Source organism: Odocoileus virginianus, unplaced genomic scaffold (genome assembly GCF_023699985.2).
Source record: "Odocoileus virginianus isolate 20LAN1187 ecotype Illinois unplaced genomic scaffold, Ovbor_1.2 Unplaced_Contig_179, whole genome shotgun sequence".
NCBI classification, from domain to species: domain Eukaryota; kingdom Metazoa; phylum Chordata; class Mammalia; order Artiodactyla; family Cervidae; genus Odocoileus; species Odocoileus virginianus.
In genome coordinates, this window is record NW_027224496.1 from 1 (window position 1) to 19,773 (window position 19,773).

The window sequence follows — 19,773 nt, forward strand, 5'->3', positions numbered from 1 at the left end:
AGGAATACATTGTTATAATTCTAACTTTCTAACCTTCTATCCACATCTACCGATTCATGCTTAATATATCCATTTTCTGTGAGTTTTAATGATGGAGTACTTCCATTCAGTAATTCTTCCTTCAGAGAAACTTCAGAAGTGGATTGATGGATACTTTCTCTTATGCAGTCTCTTATGTTTCTTTACATTTGACTTTTGAATTAAAATGTTTTTACTCATATTTGTTACATCATTTTTCACAGGTCTCTTTTATAAACTCACATGTTCTCTGATGCATGCTTATGACAAAACCTTTATCTCTACTTCCATTCCTAGTGTTCTTCCCAGGTGTGTGTTCTCAGTCTGTTTAGTGAGATGACACCTATGACTAAGCCTTTGCCAACAATCTTTCATGCTTGTATGGTTCTCTTCCAGTATAAACTCGCAGATGTGTAGTGAGAATTGATTTCTGATTAAAGGCTTTGCCACATTCTGTACATTTATATGGTTTCTCTCCAGTATGAACTCGCAGATGTGTAGTGAGAATTGATTTCTGATTAAAGGCTTTTCCACATTCTTTACATTTATATGGTTTCTCTCCAGTATGAACTCGCAGATGTGCAGTAAGATTGAAGTTCTGATTAAAGGCTTTGCCACATTCTGTACATTTATACGGTTTCTCTCCAGTATGAACTCGCAGATGTGTTGTAAGTTGAATTTCTGATTAAAGGCTTTGCCACATTCTGAACATTTATAACATTTCTCTCCAGTGTGAGTAAGCTGATGTTGAGTAAGAAGTGAGCGACGGACAAATCTTTTGCCACATTCTGTACATTTGAAAGATTTCCTTCCTGTATGAATTTTCCTATGTTTACTTAGATTGGATGAGGTACTAAAGAATTTCCCATGTATCTTACATTGGTGTCCTTTCTGTGGATTTTGAATAGTTTGCTGTTGTACAAGTTCTGAAGACTGATTAGAAGCTTTACCATATTCACTACAAGTCTTCTCTCCAGTGTGAATACTCTTTAGAGAAAGAACTGACATCTGATAAGAGATATTTCTGCATTTATTACTTTAGAATCCCTGTGTGAAGATTCGGGTCCCTGATGTTTCATAAGGTTTGACTCTCCTTCAACCTCATACCCAGTCTGATTGCTTGAATGCCATCTCAATACACCATAAATACCCTTATAATTACTGGGGCTCGAACTCTTACCTAAGGCCTGACTAATTTTATTACACGTGGAAAACTGTTCCATATTAGCTATATCATGATGAACATTGAACAATGACGGAGTACATCTCTTCCATTATCATCAACACTATACATCGTGGAATGGAGAGGAAATATCTTTTGCTGGAAGAATAATGACTTCCTGCTCACAGATCCCTCAAATTGAGTATATTGTGAGTTTTGTCCCTGTTTTTTAAATTTCAGGTGTTCAGACATGCTTGAACCTATGTTTAAATGAAGGCCATGTTCAGAATTGTTTGAGTATTTGCAGTAGAGACTAAATCACCTTCCAAATATACCACGTTTCCTTTTAGAGAACATGTATGTTTCTCAAGGTAAGGTGAATCTTTTCTTAAAAACTTCTCAGCAGATATTGAAGACTGAAATTGGTGTTTTCCACAATTTGACTCATGTTGCTCATTTCTTTTTGCAATATTTGCCTTATGTGTAACTGTCTCAATTTCTTTATGTCCATATAAACATCTTCTCTGTCTTTCATATGCCCTCCTATATTCCCAGTGTTTTCTTAAATTGAAGTTTCTGAGGTGGAATCTTTCATATATTCCTAGGTTTGCTTTTGGAAACAAATCTTTTATCCTTGGTTTCTGTGGCATCAAATCACAGTGTTTTGTGGAGACACACCTGAAAGATAGCAAATAATAAGTAATTTTACCTGCTATTACCAGGGAATATCCTTAAAGATTTAGAGAAAACTGATGAACTTTTCATTAGTTCAAAAATGAAATAGAGAAGGGAGGATAAACATGCCAGAGGATTAGGAGGACATGGAATTCTTCTCTCTCCACAAAGGCATCAAGAATACATCAGAAAACCACTGCAATGATGTAAAGTAATTAGCCTCCAACTAATAAAGAAAAAAAAAAAAAGAAAAAAAATACATCAGAAACGGAACTCTTCTCACAGAGCCCAGCTGGACACTAGCAGAGGCCCTTGGAAATCTACAAGGACAGATACATTCCTGCTGAGCCAGGTAGGACAAGAGAAAGAAGAAGGAAAAGGAAGAGGAGAGGAAGTGGGATGGGGCCTGCAACCTGGGGGGACATGAAAGTGAGGAGCGGTCTCCACATCCAGGGAAGGCCCTCGTCGGGGAGCTCAGTTTGGACAGAAGGAGAGCCTCATTCTCTGTGGGAGAGAACATGGCAACCCGCGTGTGGCAGCAGGACAGGGTGAGACCTGCACACGGGTCCTGACCCCTGCCCTGCCCACCCAGCCTGAGAGGCACGCCCACCGCTGCAGACAAGGGCTGGGGCTGAAATGTGGGGTTCAGAGCGCAGCCCCTGGCAGAGGACTGCGGTAGTGAGGAGACATCCTGATGGGACGGGAGTGAGGGAGGGGCTCTATAAACAGGATGCTTGTGGAAGAAGCCTGAACCACCACAGAGCAGAGCACAAACGTCTGGACCAATCTCACGCACCAAGGTGCAGGCACCAGAGGGATGACTGACTAGGTGCCTGTAGCCTTCAAAACAGAGACTACAAGCAGAAAACTGGACAAAATGAGATGGCAAAGAAATGTGTGACAGAGGGAGAAGCGTGCTAAGAACCTACAGGAACCACTAAATGAAGAGGAGATAGGCAATCTAAGGATTACTTCTTGCTTTTAGTCATCTGAAGTGGAGACACCAAACATTTTCACAAATCCTAGCTGCCTAATAATTCTTTAGTCCACTTCTTGTCAAACATGTTTCCAAGAATGTTCTATTAGATGCTTCAATCTAAAAATAATAAACGATATGGACAGAGAACTATTCATAAAATGAATGACACTTTATGGAATAAAGAACACTTTATTATAGGAAAATATCTGAAGAAGCTCATTATGCAAAAGGTAAACTTAATAATTTCTTGAGAAATTAAATGAGAGACTTTGAAAATATGCTTGAAACACTGGGAATTCTACTCATTGCTCTGTGGAGACCTAAATGGGAAGGAAATCAATAGAATGGGAAAGACTAGAGATCTCTTCGAGAAAATTAAAGATATCAGAGTAAGATTTCATGCAGACATGGGCACAATAAAGGACAGAAATGAATGGGCCTTACAAAAGCAGAAGATCTTAATAAAAGGCATCAGGACTATGTGGAAGACCGATACAAAATATCTTAATGACTATGATAACCAGGATGGTGTGATCACTCACCTAGACACAGACATCCTGGAGTCTGAAATCAAGTGGGTCTAAAGAAGCATCACTACCAGCAGAGCTAGTGGACGTGATGGAATTCCAGCTGAGCTATTTAAATCATAAAGATGATGCTGTGAAAGTGCTGCAGTCAATATGCCAGCAAATTTGGAAAACTCAGCAGTGACCACAGGACTGGGAAACATTAGTTTTCATTCTAATCTCAAAGAAAGGCAATGTCAAAAAATGTTAAAAAGACCGCACAATTGCATTTATGTCACACACTATCAAAGGCAGGCTCAAATTCTCCAAGTAAGGCTTCAACAGAATGTGTACTTAGAAATTCGAGATCTTCAAGCTGGATTTAGAGAAGGCAGAGGAACCAGTGAGGAAATTGCCAACACCAGTTGGATCACTGAAAAAGCAAGAGAGTTCCACAAAAACATCTGCTTTGGCTTTATTGACTATTCATTCTTCTTGGTGTACAGTAGTACAAAATTATAAAACATCTGTATTCCAATTAGAAGTTTTGTAAAAGATTTCTTTATATAATCTAGAAATTCTTATAGTTGGAATCAACCATTAATAATATGGGTGGAAAATGTGCTAAGCTTTTATGCCAATTTATTTTAAAATTTGATGAGATAATTCAGTATATTAACATACTTAGTATTTTAGAATGGGGCCAAATGCACTTAAGATATTTAATATGAAATCATATAAGGAAAAGAGAAACTTTGAAGTAAACCTGAGATGTGCATTCTTTGATTTTCAGCAGGTTTTGCTTTCTGCAGTGAAAAAATTACTTGAATTTGAAATTTATTTAGAAGGTCCTATCTCTAGCTCCCAGTGGATAGGAAGTTATAAATCAGAAAACAAAAACCTGTCCCCAGTATTCCTAGAAGTTTAGCAGTTTGTCTACCACTTCACTCACACATTTTTGTCTAGAGGTAGAAACTTTAAAAGGGCTGTCATACAGTCACTCAGAAATGGCACAGTTTTCCTAGGATCCCCAAGAAATGGAAGAGCAACCAATGAATGCAGTTTGTGCCAAGTCAAGAGGAGACGTTTAGTTCACACTGCGATGGGAAAAAGAAATCACTGGAGATCAATTCATGAATGATTTCAGAGACAGAATGAGGCAGGTGATACATTTCTTTGACAGTAGCAGAAATAAACCCAGGTTTTCCAAAATCATTTCCACTGAGGCACATCTTCCAAAACCACCTGACAAAGGATGACTTCCTCACTGCTCCTTGGACCTCTCATCTGAGTCCACTCACACCTACCTGGGTATATGGCTGTTGTCTCTATTCTCCTTATAGTCCTGGGATCGTTCAGTTGCTCCAGAAAGGTGACCAGATTCAGCCCAGAGACTACAAATCCTGTTCATCAGAGAAAGGAATATTTGTGTTCTTAGAGATTCATCCGTGCCCAATCCTCTATGTATTCAGGTGAGACGAGAATGCATGGGAGAATGTTAATACAGCCTAGAAAATGATTTCCCCAAATACTTTATTCAAAGCACCTCTACAACACTAACAAATACATAACAATCAAATCCTGAGATTTTGGTCACATACTGCTAAGGCAAAAGTAAGTGTGTAAATGTGAAATTAAGAGAGGTGCAACTATTTAATACCACAGAACTTATACAATTACCACTCACCTAGAATGAAACAGGCAGAGTACATCAGGGAAGAAAAAGCTTACCAGCATAGCAAACCATCATGAAGCCTTTCTTTCTAAACTCACAGACACTCATTGTCCCCCTAGAAAGCAGAGGTCTGAAACTACTGTGGGAAGCAGAGAATTTCAGAAGACATTCTAGAAATGAAGGAATCAAAATCTCGTGAGTAGGTAAGCGATTCTGGAAGGCAGTTGTCCTCACCCAAGGAGGCCAGGTTCCTGTAGTTCTCTAACATCACGTCCCTGTACAAGTCCCGCTGACCGAGGTCCAGGCATTCCCACTCCTCTTGAGTGAAGTCTATGGCCACATCCTGGAATGTCAGCCGTCCCTGAAATACAAAGTACAGATGCCATGGGGCCGTGGGAAGACTTCCTTATGTGACCCAACATGGAAACAGCAAGTTCAGAGACCTGGTTTTCCTTTAGGAGAGTGCCTGCTATTACACAAGAATACAATTTTTACACAGTAGTATCTTCACCATATTTTTAGCCCCAGGAAAACAGGATGACATATGACCCATAAACTACTAGGGAAAATATTATGACTAGGAAGAAGAATTATAAAATAATCAAGAATTATAAAAATAAATATTGGCATACTTGTTTTTGACTGTTGTACTCATGTGACACAGGATAAATTGTCTATCAAAAAAAAAAAAAAACTGGAAATATTTTTTAAAAACATATTCCAATCCAAACATTCTATAGTGGGACCAATGTGCCACATTTTTAGCAAGCTTATTTCAACTACTAATGCTGAAAATTTTGCTCCATGAATGACCAATTTGAAGAGCTATTTAGGTAGAATAGTAAGGAAAGAATTCATACTTAACTTTGAACTTTAAGTTTTGTACAGATTTTACAGGTCTCAGAGTAATAACCTTGGTGCCAAGAGTCATTTTAACTAATTAGCATCTACTATATATGCAGGTCAGGAAGCAACAGTTGGAACTGGACATGGAGATAAGGGTGCCCACTCTCACCACTACTATTCAACATAGTTTTGGAAGTTTTTGTCACAGCAATCAGAGCAGAAAAAGAAGTAAAAGGAATCCAGATAGGAAAAGAAGAAGTGAAACTTTCACTGTTTGCAGACAACATGATCCTCTACATAGAAAAACCCTAAAGAGTCTACCAGAAAATTACTAGAGCGAATCAATGAATATAGTAAAGTTGCAGGATATAAAATTAACACACAGAAATCTCTTGCATGCCTATACACTAACAATGAGAAAACAGAAAGAGAAATAAGGAAACAATACCATTCACCACTGTAACAAAAAGAATAAAATACTTAAGAGTATATCTACCTAAGGAAACAAAAGACCTATACATAGAAAACTATAAAACACTGATGAAAGAAATCAAAGAGGACACAAACAGATGGAGAAATATACCGTGTTCACGGATTGAAAGAATCAATATTGTCAAAATGGCTATACTACCCAAAGCAATCTATAGATTCAATGCAATCCCTATCAAGCTACCAACGGTATTTTTCACAGAACTAGAGCAAATAATTTCACAATTTGTATGGAAATACAAAAAACCTCGAATAGCCAAAGTAATCTTGAGAAAGAAGAATGGAACTGGAGGAATCAATCTGCCTGACTTCAGACTATACTACAAAGCCACAGTCATCAAGACAGTATGGTACTGGCACAAAGACAGAAATATAGATCAATGGAACAGAATAGAAAGCCCAGAGATAAATCCATGAACCTATGGACACCTTATCTTTGACAAAGGAAGCAAGGATATACAATGGAAAAAACAACCTCTTTAACAAGTGGTGCTGGGAAAACTGTTCAACCACCTGTAAAAGAATGAAACTAGAACACTTTTTAACACCATACACAAAAATAAACTCAAAATGGATTAAAGATCTAAATGTAAGACCAGAAACTATAAAACTCCTAGAGGAGAACATAGGCAAAACACTCTCCGACATAAACTCACAGCAGGATCCTCTATGACCCACATCCCAGAATATTAGAAACAAAAGCAAAAATAAACAAATGGGACCTAATGAAACTTAAAAGCTTTTGCACAGCAATGGAAACTATAAGCAAGGTGAAAAGACAGCCCTCAGATTGGAGAAAATAATAGCAAATGAAGCAACAGACAAAGGATTAATCTCAAAAATATACAAGCAACTCCTGCAGCTCAACTCCAGAAAAGTAAATGACCCAATCAAAAAATGGGCCAAAGAACTAAACAGACATTTCTCCAAAGAAGACATACAGATGCCTAAAAAACACATGAAAAGATGTTCAACATCACTCATCATCAGAAAAATGCAAATCAAAACCACAATGAGGTACCATTACACGCCAGTCAGGATGCCTGCTATCCAAAAGTCTACAAGCAATAAATGCTGGAGAGGGTGTGGAGAAAAGGGAACCCTCTTACACTGTTGGTGGGAGTGCAAACTAGTACAGCCGCTATGGAAAACAGTGTGGAGATTTCTTTAAAAACTGGAAATAGAACTGCCATATGACCCAACAATCCCACTTCTGGCATACACACTGAGGAAACCAGATCTGAAAGAGACACGTGCACCCCAATGTTCATCACAGCACTGTTTATAATAGCCAGGACATGGAAGCAACCTAGATGCCCATCAGCAGACGAATGGATAAGGAAGCTGTGGTACATATGCACCATGGAATACTACTCAGCCATTAAAAAGAATTCATTTGAATCAGTTCTAATGAGATGGATGAAACTGGAGCCCATTATACAGAGTGGAGTAAGCCAGAAAGATAAAGACCATTACAAAATACTAAAACATATATATGGAATTTAGAAAGATGCTAACGATAACCCTGTATGCAAAACAGAAAAAGAGACACAGATGTACAGAATAGACTTTTGGACTCTGTGGGAGAAGGCGAGGGTGGGATGTTTCAAGAGAACAGCATCAAAACATGTATATCATCTAGGGCGAAACAGATAACCAGCCCAGGTTGGATGCATGAGACAAGTGCTGGGACCTGGTGCACTGGGAAGACCCAGAGGGTTCGGGTGGAGAGGGAGGTGGGAGGGGGGATCGGGATGGGGAATACATGTAAATCCATGCCTAATTCATGTGAATGTATGACAAAAACCACTACAATATTGTAAAGTAATTAGCCTCCAACTAATAAAAATAAATGAAAAAAAAAAAAGAAGTGGACATGGAACAACAGACTGGTTCCAAATAGGAAAAGAACTACAATATATGGTCAAGGCTGTATATTGTCACCCTGTTTATTTAACTTATATGCAGAATACATCATGAGAAATGCTGGGCTGGGAGAAGCACAAGCTGGAATCAAGATTGCTGGGAGAAAGAAAACAACCTCAGATATGCAGATGACACCACCCTTATGGCAGAAAGTGAAGAGGATCTAAAAAGCCTCTTGATGAAAGTAAAAGAGGAGAGTGAGAAAGTTGGCTTAAAGCTCAACATTCAGAAAACTAAGATCATGGCATCTGGTCCCATTACTCCATGGGAAATAGATGGGGAGACGGTGGAAACAGTGTCAGACTTTATTTTTTTCGGCTCCAAAATCACTGGAGATGGTGACTGCAGCCATGAAATTAAAAGATGCTTACTCCTTGGAAGCAAAGTTATGACCAACCTAGACAGTATATTAAAAAGCAGAGACATTACTTTGCCAACAAAGGTCCGTCTGGTCAAGGCTATGGTTTTTCCAGTGGTCATGTATGGATGTGAGAGTTGGACTGTGAAGAAAGCTGAGCGCCAAAGAATTGATGCTTTTGAACTGTGGTGTTGGAGAAGACTCTTGAGAGTCCCTTGGACTGCAAGGAGATCCAACTACTCCATCCTAAAGGGATTAGTCTTGGGTGTTCATTGGAAGGACTGATGCTGAAGCTGAAACTCCAATACTTTGGCCACCTCATTCGAAGAGTTCACTCATTGGAAAAGACCCTGATGCTGGGAGGGATTGGAGGGCAGGAGGAGAAGGGGACGACAGAGGATGAGAAGGCTGGATGGCATCACCGACTCCCGATGGACTTGAGTTTGAATAAACTCCAGGAGTTGGTGATGGACAGGGAGGCCTGGCGTGCTGGGATTCATGGGGTCGCAAACAGTCAGACTCCACTGAGTGACTGAACTGAACTATCTTTCTGACAGTTTTTCAGTCTTCAATGTGCAAGAGAAATAATTTAAAATCAATAATGTTGCTCTTGCATCCTTTAGAAGATATTTTAACAAACAATTTTTAAAATGGCAGAGCTGAAATTTTACATTAGTTTATGGACTCTAGACTGTCATAAAATATGACATAAACATAAAGCATGATCTCAATCTACTATGAAAAATAATCATTTTATGCTATTCCACTGCATATATTGCTCCCAAGATCTGTAACCTAATAGTACATGTCATAGTAAGTTTTTCTTCTTGAAACAGGAGAATCTCTGGGACTTTTTGATTTCTGAAAATTTTCTGAGAAATTCTGGACTGCTGAGTTCATTCTATTTATAAGGCATTTTTTTTACTCCTGTTCTACAGAACTGAATTGCATCTCCACCTAAACTCATCACGGCATTTCCCTACTTCCCTGGGATCCCAACACGAACCACATTCCACTGGGAATCTCAGATACCAGTGAATTCCCGTGTTCATTTCTCACAAAGGGAAGTCACTAATTCTTCTTGAGAATTCATCATGCTGTACAGAAAGCCAGAATAGAATGAAGAAAAGGCTGTGGGACACAAGGGAGAAGCAGCCTAAGAGCCGGTCTTCACCATTATAAGAAATAAAGGAAAAAAGAAGACGTTGACAACAACAAACCCCCAGGGAGAAACATTAGAATCAGAGAGTAAAGGTGTGCAGCTTCTCAGCCCAGCCCTTTCAGGAGGAAAAGCAGACACAGCCCCCGACCCGGCACAGGAGGTTTACCTGAGAAGCTGCCATTTCCTCCTCTTCTGCCTCCTGCTCTGCGTCTTCTTTGGGGATATTATGTCCCAAACTCGCATACATGCTAAGAAAATATCTTTAAAGGCATCCACACAGCTCTTTCAACTTCAACTGCTGCAGTGAAAAAGAAGAGAACGACTTCTTCTTTCTCTCTCCCTTTTCTGAGCTCTTTTCTGGCTTCCTCTGTCCCTCAGCTGTAGTGGGTAATCAAGATTAAGCTGATATGCTAATCACATCCTAGGTTTGGTGCTCACTTTCCCCACTCTCTTTGCAGACCACCTGAGAGTTCTCTTTCTTTTCGCATTAGAGAGACCAAGCCCCAGAACAATTCACAAGAGGCAAGGGACCCAACTTCTGGGCTACCTGACTCTGCCTCTGAGGGTCTTTGAAACAATGCAGCAGGAAGACCCGCTTCCAGGAGCCCTGAGCTTGAGCCCTCAGCTCTGCCTGCCCCAGAGCTCTGGAGCAAGGGTTGAGGGTGGGATCTTCTAGAAACAAAGAACCTCACCCTGATTCCCTACAGAAGGGCTCTTCATCAGATGGGTGTGGCCCTGCAAGGCCTGTGCCTGTGCCCTTGGGGGAGGGGAGGGCAGGGGTGAGTGTTTGGTGGGAATCACCTGGGGGCCCTGGGTTCCTGCAAGGCTTTGCTCTCAGGATTCTAGGAAAGTCCTTAGTTTTGGTTTGTTTCTTACTCCCCTCTGTAACCTGGGGACACAGGTTTGCACAAAATGATTTGCACTGTGACCACCTCTCTTCAGGTGGGGGGTCTGCTACAGCAAGACCAGGATCCGGGAGGTGTTTCCATCACAGCTTTCTTTGAGAATAAACCAGGGGCAGCAGTGGACGTTGGGTTAACAGTGTGTATGTGCAGGGACAGATGCATTTGAAAATGATGCCCTAAAATCTATCCGGTGACCAACCAAGGAAACAATGATCAGTGTTAAGTCATAAGTGAACTTACCCATAAATTAACACATGAAACAGATTCTCTGGTGGCTCAGAGAAGTAAAGAGTCTGCCTGCATGTGGGAGACCCCAGTTTGATCCCTGGGTCTGGAAGATCCCCTGGAGAAGAAAATGGCAACCCTCTCCAGTATTCTTGCCTGGAAAATCCTATGGACAGAGGAGCCTGGCGGGCTACAGTCCATGGAGTCCCAAGGAATCAGACATGGACTGAGCGACTTCACCTTCACTTTCAACACAGAAAAATGTTGCTGCTCTACTTCATGTTTGTATTTCCAGGCTTTATGAATTATTTGCTACAGTTTCTTCTCTGTTCTTGTGGAGAGTTCTCTTTTCTGACATCTTTAAAGGATAATTGACTAATGAAAAATTAAAGATAGGACCATATCCATTTCTCTAGTAGTATATATTCTAAAAATTCAATCACTGTGCAAGTACCAGTACAACTATCCTAGATAATTGAGTTTCACTGCAGAATTGAGACTAAGGTACAGTGGTGTCCCATATACCTTTTTTCCCTCACGAGGATAATCTCCCTACTTATGTCCCCACCAGTATGTACATTTGTTACCACTGATGAATGTACATAGACATAAAACACAGTTTCTAGTTTCACCCTATGTATCTCTTCTAGGGGTGTTCACTCTAGGATCTGAACAAGTGTATGTGTCCATTACAACAGCTTAACGCAATGATTTCATGATCCTGAACTCAGGATATTCATAGCCCCTCCTTTGCCACAAATAGCAACCACTGACCAGTTTAATCTCTTCAAAATTTCTGAATGAATTCTCAGGTGGCTCCAGGGTAAAGAATCCATCTGCCAATGCAGGTGACTTGAGTGATGTGGGTTCAATCCTTGCATAAGTATCCCCTGAAAGATCCCCTGAAAGAAGAAATGGCCACCCTCTCCAGTGCTCTTTCCTGGGAAATGTCACGAACAGAGGAACCTGGCAGGCTACAGTCCATTGGGTCCCAAAGACTCAGACACAATGGAGCACATAAGAACCTTTACCTACACCAAAATGCCATGTTATAAAAATCGTACTTCTTGTGGCATTTTCAGATGGACTTCCTTCACTTAGTAAAATGCATGGAATTATTGTCTATGTATTTTATACCTTGAAAGCTTAATATAAAAAAACTTAATATGTATGTTTGCAGCTCTAGTTCTGCTCATTAAATAGTATCATCAATAACATTTTCTAGATTCCATACGTACATATGTTAAAACTTATTTTCACAAATATAGAGAATAGACCTGTGGACACAGTGGGAGAATGAGAGGGGGCCCAATTGAGAGAAGAGCCTTGACATATATTCACCACAATGTGTAAAATAGGTAGCAAGTGGGAAGCTGCTCCATAGCACAGAGAGCTCAGTGCGGGGCTCTGTGATGTCTAGAGGGGTGAGACAGAGATCGTGGGAGGGAGGTTCAAGAGAGAGGGTATAGATATATGTACGGCTGATTGACGAAGTTGTCCAGCAGAATCTAACACATTGTAAAGCAATTACATCTCAAAAGAAAGAGAAAAACAACAGGCTGATAACACAGTGCTTAGGAACCCACCTGACAGTGCAGGGCCCTCAGGGCTCATCCCTGGTCCAAGAATACTCCACATGCTCTGGGGAGACGAACCCTGTGCTCCACAGCTGCTGAGGCTGGCTGGGGCAACTTGGTCCTTTAGATGGGCATGAAGCAAAAGAAAAATGCTCACCATCGCTAAATAATAAGAAATGCAGAACAAAACGGCAGTGATACATCACCTCTTGACAGACAGAATAACTATTAGCAAAAAGCCCACTAATAATATCATAAACGCTGAAGAGGCTTGGAGATCAGGGAACCTCCTACATGGCTGGAGGGAATGTAAGCTGGTGCAGTCACTTGGGAGGACAGTGTGGAAGTAACCTCCTTATAAAAACATAACCTCCTGACATTTAAGGAAATGAATTCCCAGAATAGTAGACAAAATAGTTTAACTGAAAAATTTATCAGATTTGCAGTTTTTAGTAAATCATCTGCAATTCTGAAATGACCAATTGTGAGACAGCATTTTTAAATTCTTTAAGTAAGTGTGAACGAATACACAGACACTCACATATTCCTTTTGTTTCTCACTGCCTGTATATCTTCAGATATATCTTTATTGTATTCAATGTGTGTTACATAAATTGTATAACACATATTCTTTCAGATATTTATATATTGCATTCAATGTATGTCAAAGTCATGAGAAACATGACTTTGGCCGAACATGGCAAAGATGATAGTTTCATTGAGTTAGACAAGGCTGTGGTCCATGTGATCAGATTGGTTAGTTTTCTGTGATAGGGTTTTCATTCTGTCTGTCCTCTGATGGAGAAGGGTTAGAGGCTCATGGAAGCTTCCTGATGGGAGAGCATATATGAAGTTATTGATATTTCTCCCAGCAATCTTGATTCCAGCTTGTGCTTCACCCAGCCAAATGCACATGACCTACTGTGCATTTCAGTTAAATAAGCAATGTGAGAACATACAGACTTGATGTACTCCATTTCCCAATTTGGAACCAGTCTGTTGTTCCATGTCCAGCTCTAACTGTTGCTTCTTGACCTGCATACAGATTTCTCAGGAGGCAGGTCAGGTGGTCTGGTATTCCCATCTCTTTAAGAATCTTCCACAGTTTCTTGTGATCCACACAAAGGCTTTAGCATAATTAATGGAACAGAAATAGATGTTTTCCTGGAATGGTCTTTCTTTTTCTATGATCCAAGGGATGTTGGCAATTTGAGCTCTGGTTCCTCTATCGTTTCTAAATACAGCTTGACTATCTGGAAGTCCTTGGTTCACATACTATTGAAGCCTGGCTTGGAGAATTTTGAGCATGACTTTCCTAGCATGTGAGATGAGTGCAACAACTGTGCCTCAGTTTGAGCAATCTTTGGCATTGCCTTTCTTTGGGATTCGAATGAAAACTGACCTTTCCCAGTCCTGTGGCCAGGGCTGTTTTCCAAGTTTGCTGCCTTATTGAGTGCAGCAATTTAACAGCATCATATTTTAGGATTTGAAATAGCTCAGCTGGAATCCCGTTACATTCACTAGCTTTTTTTGTAAGTGATCCTTTCTAAGGCTCATTTGACTTTTCACTTCAGAATATCTGGCTCTAGGTGCATGATCACACCATCGTGGTTATCTGGGTCATTAAGATCTTTTTTGTATACTTGTTCTGTGTATTCTTGCCACCTCTTCTTAAAATATTCTGTTTCTGTTAGGTCCATACCGTTTCTGTCTTTTATTGTGAATGTTATTTGATTTATAAAATAATTGTATTTAAGAATGATTATTATTAATGTATTTCACACAAGTAGTTATGTTTTAAAATAAAACATATCACGCCCTGTCATTTAATTTTGACAGCATTTCTAAATGTATTATTTGGGTAGAAAGTTTCTCTTTATCTTGAAACTCTTACTATTAAGTCAATAGGGAGTAAGGATAAATTTTATGCATCTAATCAAATGTAGGTATACTGAAAGAAGTAGAAAGTATTAGCCATTCAATCGTGTTCAGTCGTGTCCAACTGTTTGTGACCCCATGGACTGTAATCCGCTAGGTTCCTCTGTCCATGGAATTCTCTAGAGAAGAATACTCGAGTGGGTTGCCATTTCTACTCCAGGGGCTCTTCCCGACCCAGGGGGTGAACGTGGGTCTCCTGGACCACATGTAGATTGTTTACTATCTGAACCGCCAGGGAAGCCCTCATTGTAGTCTGTTTTAAGGCCTGTTCTATGACAGGGCTTCCGGAGAGCTCAGCTGATAAAGAATCCACCTGCAATGCAGGAGGGCACGGTTCGATTTCTGGCTGTGAAGATCCCCTTGAGCAGGGAAAGGCTATCCACTCCAGTATTCTGGCCTGGAGAGTTCCATGGACTGTATCGTCCATGGGGTTGCAAAGTGTCTGAAATGATTGATTCACATTCACATTTCTAGGACAAATTTTATTTTTTATTAAAAGTTATAAAATTATATAAACATATATAAATTATGTAAGTATCAATAATTTATAAATGAAAATTTATATACATTATACAGAGTGAAGTATGTCAGAAAGAGAAATATAAATATCATATAAAAATGTATATATATGGAATCTAGAACAATGGTACCAAGGAATTTATTTGCAGGGCAGCATTAGAGAAAAAGACACAGAGAACAGACTCATGGACATGGGAAGTGGAGAGGAGAGGGTGAGATCTATGCAGAGAGTAACATGGAAACTTAAATTACCACAGGTAAAATAGGTAGCTGGTGGGAATTTGTTGTCTCAGGAAACTTAAATAGGGGCTCCTTTGGTGGCTCAGAGGGTAAAGCGTCTGCCCACAATGCGGGAGACCCGGGTTCGATCCCTGGGTTGGGATGATCCCCTGGAGAAGGAAATGGCAACCCACTCCAGTACTCTTGCCTGGAAAATCCCATGGACAGAGGAGCCTGGTGGCCTGCAGTCCATTGGGTCGCAAAGAGTCGGACACGCCTGAGCGACTTCATTTTCACTTTTCCCTTTATCAACTTACAGGGGTGGGATGGGGAAGGAGATGAGACGGTATTTCAGGAGGGAGGGGATATATACATGAGCTCAGTTCAGTTCAGTCACTCAGTCGTGTGTGACTGTTTGCGACCCCATGAATCCCAGCACGCCAGGCCTCCCTGTCCATCACCAACTCCTGGAGTTTATTCAAACTCAAGTCCATCAGGAGTCGGTGATGCCATCCAGCCTTCTCATCCTCTGTCGTCCCCTTCTACTCCTGCCCTCAATCCCTCCCAGCATCAGGGTCTTTTCCAATGAGTCAGTTCTTTGCATGAGGTTGCCAAAGTATTGGAGTTTCAGCTTCAGCATCAGTCCTTCCAGTGAACACCCAGGACTGATCTGCTTGCAGTCCAAGGGACTCTCAAGAGTCTTCTCCAACACCACAGTTCAAAAGCATCAATTTTTCGGTGCTCAGCTTTCTTCACAGTTAAAGTGTCACACCCATACATGACCACATAGCCTTGACCAGACGGACCTTTGTTGGCAAAGTAATGTCTCTGCTTTTTAATATGCTGTCTAGGTTGGTCATAACTTTCCTTCCAAGGAGTAAGCATCTTTTAATTTCATGGCTGCAGCCACCATCTGCAATGATTTTGGAGCCCAAAAAACTAAAGTCTGAGAAATCGAATAAATGTATACCCATGGCTAATTCATGTTGAGGTTTGACAGTAAGCAATAAAGTTCTGTAAACCAGTTCTCTTTCAATTAAATCTAAAAAAAAATTTAAAAAGTTAAAAATATTTTGTTTGACAAATTTCCTTTTTCAAATGCACTCTAAGCTCTTTACTTCCTTGCCAACAGAAATACTAATTGGTTTTTTGACAGGTATTGTATAAACATCCTTCAGGAATCATGGAAGACTACAACCTAAACTATAATACTGGAAATAACAGTGTGATAAACTGCTATGACATTGAAAATAAAAGCGACTGATTGTAAATCATAAACTGATCTGTTGATTAATGTGACATGAAAAGTATTAAGTCACATTTCAAGTAGTTATAAACATTATATCACATTTATAGAAAATGACATTTTTAAAAAGTTTGGGCTGTGTGCAAAAACCAAAATATGTTCCTGAAGTATATTTGAGTGGGGACAAATTCCAACTAGGGAATATTGATACTGATTTTCATGATTAAACTATCAGTAGCTCAAATCTCACTATGCCCTGCTGAACCTCTAGTTCTGAATATGACTTTGGTTACTAAGACCTTGGAGAACATTCTCTAGGGAGTTGGCACTAAGGTGTACCTATCCTTGCAGACTACAGTGGAAATCATGGGGGAATTTCTGTCTAACAGATGTTGAATCCTAACAGTATACACAGGGAGTATTTGCCTCAAGATACTTTTTGAGAAGTTCTATGACATTTCAGGCAATTATGTATGAAAATTTCACCTCCGTAAAATGAGAGATAGGGAAATTCCCTCTCATTTTGAAATTCCCTCAAATTGAAAATCCTTCTCAGGTACCTTGGCTACATTTCGCTACTCATAAACTAAAGGGTTTGGTGGAAATCACCTGGGGGCCCTGGGTTCCTGCAAGGCTTTGCTCTCAGAATTCTAGGAAAGATGGCCTGAGTCCTTAGTTTTGGTTTGTTTCTTACTCCCCTCTGTAACCTGGGGACACAGGTTTTCACGAAATGATTTGCACTGTGACTGCGTCTCTGCAGGTGGGGGGCTCTGCTACTTCAAGGCCAGGAGCCTGCAGGTGTTGCCATCACAGCTTTCTCTGAGAATAAACCAGCGGCATCAGTGGACGTTGGGTTAACAGTGTGTATGTGCAGGGACAGATGCATTTGAAAATGATGCCCTAAAATCTATCCAGTGACCAACCAAGGAAATAATGATCAGCGTTAAGTCAGAAGTGAACTTACCCATAAATTAACACATGAAACAGATTCTCTGGTGGCTCAGACAGGAGAGTCTGCCTGCATGTGGGAGACCCCAGTTTGATCCCTGGGTCAGAAAGATCCCCTGGAGAAGAAAATGGCAACCCACTCCAGTATTCTTGCCTGGAAAATTCTATGGACAGAGGAGCCTGGCGGGCTACAGTCCATGGAGTCCCAAGGAATCAGACATGGACTGAGCGACTTCACCTTCACTTTCAACACAGAAAAATGTTGCTTCTCTACTTCATGTTTGTATTTCTAGGCTTTATGAATCATCTGCTACAGTTTGTTCTCTGCTCTTTATGGAGAGTCCTATTTTCTCATATCTTTAAAGGATAATTGACTAAGGAAAAATTAAAGATAGCATATCTGTTGTTCTAGTGGTATATATTCTAAAAAACAATCACTGTGCATGCACCAGTACCACTATCTTAGATGATTTAGTTTCACTGCAGAATTGAGAGTCAGGTACAGAGCTTTCCCATATACCTTTTGTTCCCTCACGAGGACAATCTCCCTACTTATGTCCCCACCAGTGTATACATTTGTTACCACTGATGAATATACATAGACATTAAATAAAGTTTCCAGTTTCACCCTATGTTTCTCTTCTAGGGGTGTTCACTCTAAGAATCTGGGCAAATGTTTAATAACTTGTGTCCATTACAACAGTTTCACACAATGATTTCATGGTCCTGAACGCAGGATATTCATAGCCCCTGCTTTGCAACCCATGGCAACCACTGACCATTTTAATCTCTTCTACATTTCCGACTAGATTCTCAGGTGGCTCCGTGGTAAAGAATCCAGCTGCCAATGCAGGTGACCCGAGTGATGTGGGTTCAATCCTTGAGTAAGGAAGATACTTTGAAAGAAGAAATGGCCACCCACTCCAGTGTTCTTTCCTGGGAAATCTCATGGACAGAGGAACCTGGCAGGTACAACCCACTGGGTCCCAAAGACTCAGACACAATGCAGCACATAAGAACATTCACCTACATCAAAATGCCAAGTTGTAAAAATCTTCCTTTTTGTAGCATTGTCAGATGGGCTTCTTTCACTTAGTAAAATGCATGCAATGATCGTCCATGTATTTTATACCTTGAAAGCTTAATATTAAAATGTTTAAAATCGATGTCAGCACCACTAGTCCTGCTTTTTAAATAATATCATCAATAACATTTTCTAGATTTCATATGTATATATGTTAAAACTTATTTTCACAAATATAGAGAATAGACGTGTGGATGCAGCAGGAGAATGAGAGGGGGCCCAATTGAGAGAAGAGCCTTGACATATATTCACCGTAATGTGTAAAATAGGTAGCAAGTGGGAAGCTGCTCCATAGCACAGAGAGCTCAGCGCGGGGCTGTGATGGCTAGAGGGGTGAGACGGAGATTGTGGGAGGGAGGTTCAAGAGAGAGTGGGTATACATATACCTATGGCTGATTGATGAAGTTGTCCAGCAGAATCTAACACATTATAAAGCATCTATATTCCAAATATAAATATTATATATATATATGTATATACACACACATACATGTATATATACATCTCAAAAGAAAAAGAAAAAACAGATTGATAAACCAGTTCTTAGGAACCCACTAGACAGTGCAGGGCCCTCGGGCCTCAGGCCTGGTCCAGGAATAGGCCACTTGCTCTGGGGAGACTAAGCCTGTGCCCTCAGCTGCTGAGGCTGGGACGGGGAGCAACTTGGTCGTTTACATGGGCAGGAGGCAAAAGAGAGATGCTCTGCATTGCTAAATCATAAGAAATTATTTTTTAGTGATTATTTTTTTAGACAGTGATATTAATATTAATAATAATAATAAATTATTATTTAGACAGTGATACATCACCTCCTGATAGTCAGAATAACAACTAGCAAAAAGCCCACTAATAATATCATAAACGCTGAAGAGGCTTGGAGATCAGGGAACCTCCTGAATGGCTGGAGGAAATGTAAGCTGGTGCAGTCACTTGGGAGGACAGTGTGGAAGTTCCTTAAAAAACATAACCTCCTGACATTTAAGGAAATGAATTCCCAGAATAGTAGACAAAATAGATTAATTGACAAATTTATAAGATTTGCAGTTTTTAGTAAATCATCTGCAATTCTGAAATGACCAGTTGTGGTCTAGCATTTTTAAATTCTTTAAGTAAATGTGTATGAATACTCACACACTCACATGTTCCTTTTGTTTCACTGCCTGTATATCTTCAGATATATATTTATTGTATTCAATGTGTGTTACATAAATTATATAACACATATTCTTTCAGATATTTATATATTGCATTCAATGTATGTCAAAGTCATGAGAAACATGACTTTGGCCAAACATTGAAAAGCTGATAGTTTCATT

At 40.1% G+C, this 19,773-nt stretch overlaps 1 pseudogene; it reads right to left on the reverse strand.

The window, feature by feature from the left end:
- Positions 1–367: 367 nt before the first annotated feature.
- On the reverse strand, positions 368–12,663 carry LOC110122743 (putative zinc finger protein 730; annotated as a pseudogene).
- Positions 12,664–19,773: the final 7,110 nt, after the last annotated feature.